Source organism: Gossypium arboreum, chromosome 7, assembly GCF_025698485.1.
Source record: "Gossypium arboreum isolate Shixiya-1 chromosome 7, ASM2569848v2, whole genome shotgun sequence".
NCBI classification, from domain to species: domain Eukaryota; kingdom Viridiplantae; phylum Streptophyta; class Magnoliopsida; order Malvales; family Malvaceae; genus Gossypium; species Gossypium arboreum.
In genome coordinates, this window is record NC_069076.1 from 45,876,486 (window position 1) to 45,880,858 (window position 4,373).

The following is a 4,373-nucleotide window of genomic DNA, read 5'->3' on the forward strand; positions in this document are numbered from 1 at the left end:
GGGTTAATATTGAAGGTAAATCAATTAATGGCTTGTTAGGCTCAAAGGGGTTCGCTAAGGGTCAATTATGAAGGTAGGCTTTTGTGGAGTGAATGGGTTAAACCTAAGTGCCTTTATCATCTTGACATATCAAATCAAATGGTGTGGTCTTGACATGCATAATCAAGCAAGTTCTAGAATAACAAATCAATAATGACACACTCAAAGCAACAATAAAAGTGAGCATGAAAGAAATAATAGATACTCTAAAGGCTCAAGATCTCACAAAAATTATGGCTTTTTAATGCTTAAACTTGTGAATTTCAACTCACGATAATACCTAAACTTAGGGAAACAACCTAAAAGTTTATAATTCTTTAAAAATCAACTTATCATGCTTGATTCCCTAATGTCTTAAAGTTTAAACAATCCATGTATAAATGCCTATGTTTTAATTCAAGACATATCAATAAAAATCATAAATTAATTAAAATTCATTCTAATAGTGGTATGAGTGATTCACGTGAGAACAAGACAAAATTTAGGGATTTCTAATGATGATATGAAAGACCCCCCACACTTAAGATGTGCATTGCCCTCAATGTACAAAGATAGATATATTGAAAAATATAGATAAATAATCATAAGATAGGGAGAGAAGTGAAACTTCCTGAACGATGAATGAACTCCTTGAATTGGAGTTATGGAGAATAATCAGCCAAGGCAATGATGAGAGTGGAGGAGGATACTCTGGTGGTGGTAGAGGTTCATTAGTCCATAAGTCCTTTGACATTGGAGTTTTTAGTTCCTATTTGATGATGAGCTTTGGAGCTCTTTATGACTGTTATAAAACCAGGAACTCTTTAGGAAATATAATGGAGCATAATTACTCGTAATGAAATAGTCGAAAATAAAAATTATAAAAACTCAGGATAAAATAGTATTAAAAGGAAATAAAAAGTAATTTCAAAAAAATATAAACATAAAAGTAAAATAAATAATAGTTGTTTATAGAGAAATTGGGGCACACGGCCGTGGCACACACCCGTGTGCCTTCATTTCAGCCCATGTGTTTCGTGGTTTTCGAAATTGAGCGCATTGGTGTACACGGCCATGTTGCACGGCCGTGTCAATCTTTGTTCACTTCTTCCACACCCGTGTATGCAGGCACACGCCCGTATTATTTTGACAGGCTTGACCATGGTCGGTGGGCACAGTCGTGTCACTTGCCCGCGTTAATTTGGTACGATTGCCCAAGGTCATGTCGCACGGCCGTGGCAGCTTTATCGGATCCCATGTTGGGGAAACATTTTTGCTCTGTTTTCACATGGTCGTATCGCACGGCCGTGTTGCATCCCGTGGTATGTGTATGGCCTACGGCACGCCCGTGTGTCTGGCCGTGTGGTTGGGAAAACCCTGTGTTTCAAGGCTCAATTAGTAGGTTAAATGTGAAAAACTAGAATTTAAATAAATCATTACTGTTAGTGCTCAAGTTGCCTCCCGAGAAGCGCTTATTTATAGTCTAAGCCTGACTTACCTCTCTGGTGTGTGATCATGGTGGCTCAAGGAGTTTACACTCCTCATCCCTGCTATCAACTTTATCAATATAAGGTTTAAGACGAGTATTGTTTACCTTAAAAGTTTTGAATTTGGGGTGAATTACCTCGACTGTACCATATGGGAAAATACTGAGTACTGTGAGAGGAATTTCTTCATTAGGTTCAAAAGTGGTAATGCGAGGATCTGCTACATCTAATAGTACTTTGTCTCCAACCTTAAGTTGATTTGGTGATGTATTGAGCTCGTCCTGGCTTGGTTTCGGTTTATCGGGTGTTCTCGATTTTTGTGTCTACCATTCATCTAGTTCCTTAATTTGTAGCCTTCATTCTTCATAGATAAGTCCTTTTTTGTTGCATGAACATGGCTCGTGTAGGTTTTTTGAACTTATTTCCTGCAAAGTAGGTTGCACCACATGGTCAATTTTAGTAGAATGATTTATACAACCACCTTCCATTTTCGATGTGTTACTCGAATTACGAGCTTGAAGGGTGATTGTTTCGTCTCCCACACGAAGTGTGAGTTCACCTGTGCCAACATCAATTATTGTTCTAGCGGTTGCTAAAAAGGGCCTTCCTCAAATTAAAGGGACATTACTATCCTCTTCTATGTCTAGAACAACGAAATCAACTGGGAATATAAATTTGTCAATTTTAACGAGTACATCTTCAATAATACCCCTAGGGAATCTAATTATTTTATCGGCTAATTTAATACTCATCCTAGTTTGTTTGGGTTTCCCAAGACCTAGTTGTTTAAACATTTTATAAGGCATGACATTGATACTAGCCCCTAAATCAGCCAAAGCATTATTTACGTCTAGGCTACCAATTAAACAGGAAATCGTAAAACTCCCTGGATCTTTTAATTTGTTAGCCAGCTTATTCTATAGTATGGCTGCCACATGCGATGCCTCATCCAACTTCCGCTTTGTTAAAAGCTCCTTTAAGAATTTGACTACGTTTGGCATCTACGAAAGAGCTTTAATAAACGGTAAGTTAATATGTAACTTCTTTAATAATTTAAGTAATTTACCGAATTGTTCTTCTGTGTGGTCTTTCCTTGTCACGTTTGGGCATGGCACACGAGGTTTGTACTCTTTAGTTACCGATTTCTGGTCATTGTGGTCCACCTCACCCTTACCTTTACTTACCACAGTTTCTTGCCTCTATTTTGGTTCAGGTGCAACTAACTCTTCCTCACATTGAATGGTAATTGCATTGATTTGCTCCCTTAGGTTAGATTTAGTGTTACTCGGTAAGCTACCTTGTGGTCGTTCAGATATCAATTTAGCAAGCTGACCTATCTGAGTTTCGAGCCCTTGGATCGACGCTTGTTAATTTTTAAGTGCCGTCTCAGTATTCTGAAAACGAGTTTCTGACACCAAGATGAATTTTGTTAGCATCTCCTTAAGGTTTAGCTTTTTCTCTTATTGGTAGGGTGGTTGTTGGAAGCCTGGAGGTGGTGGTGGTTGTTGATTTCCTTGGCCTCCCCATGAGAAATTTGGGTGGTTCCTCTAACCTGCATTGTAAGTATTACTATAAGGATTGTTTTGAGGTCGAGGATTATTATCCTTGTAATTTAATTGCTTATTCTCCATGTTGTGGCCATAGGTTGGGTAATTTGGATTGCTCGATCCACCTCCACTTGCTTCGCACTACATTACTAGGTGAACCTGTGAAGAACTAAGGAAATCGTCAATTTTCTTATTCAAAAGTTCTACCTGATTAGAGAGCATGGTGACCGAATCGATGTTATAAGCGCCAGCTACTTTTGTTGGCTTTGTCCTCTTAACTTGCCACTGATAATTATTCAGTGACATCTCTTCTATAAATTCATAAGCATCTTCAGGTGTCTTATTATTAATAGTTTCGCCAGCAGCTGCGTTGATCATCTATCGAGTCAAAGGATTCAGGCTATTATGAAATGTTTGAACCTGAAGCCAGAGTGGTAACCCATGGTGAAGGCATCTTCTCAAGAGGTCCTTGTATCTCCCCCATGCATCGTAGAGTGTTTCTAAATCCATCTGCACAAAAGAAGAGATATTATTACATAATTTAGCCATTTTAGTCGGCGAAAATATTCTAATAAAAAATTTTCGGTCATTTGTTCCCAAGTAGTGATTGACCCCCGTGGCAATGAGGTCAACCACTGTTTAGCTTTGTTTCTCAATGAAAAAGAGAATAATCGAAGACGAATGGCGTCATCAGAAACACCATTAATTTTAAATGTATCACATAGTTCCAAAAAGTTTGCCAAGTGAGCGTTGGGATCCTCGTCCTGCAAACCATCAAACTGAAAAAACTGTTGTATCATTTGAATTGTGTTAGGTTTCAGTTCAAAAGTATTTGTGGGTACAGCCGGTCTAACTATGCTTGATACAATTCCTATTGAAGAAGGTTTAGCATAATCATACATAGTGCGCGGAGCAGGATTCTGATTAACAGCTGTGACAGCCCAAAATTGACCCTAGTCGGAATGTGGTCTCGGGACCATAAAACCGAGGCATAAAAATAATTAAAAATTTATTTTGATGCCTATAATATGTGTGTGCTCATGTATGACATTTTATGATGATTGATTTAGTGTTATAAAGGTGAATTCCACTAGAAAGGACTTAGTAGTGAACTTTGAAAGTACGATAGGAAATGTGTGATGACTAATTAAAGCATGCATGCAAAATAATGGACTTGCATGTCAAATTCCCTTTACAAGTGATGGCGGCCATGACAAAGAGATATGGGCTAAACATGTCATGAAACATGTTTTGTTGGGCATTAGGAGAAATAATAAACAAATAAGCATGGGTAAGAAAAGAATGAAAAAAAAATGTGTGT

At 38.0% G+C, this 4,373-nt stretch overlaps 1 non-coding gene across 1 annotated transcript; it reads left to right on the forward strand.

Moving 5' to 3' along the window:
* The first annotated feature begins 3,488 nt into the window (after positions 1–3,488).
* On the forward strand, positions 3,489–3,595 carry LOC128296237 (small nucleolar RNA R71). The gene has a single exon (XR_008286786.1). It is a non-coding gene; the product is annotated as a small nucleolar RNA R71 (small nucleolar RNA).
* The last annotated feature ends 778 nt before the right edge of the window (positions 3,596–4,373 follow it).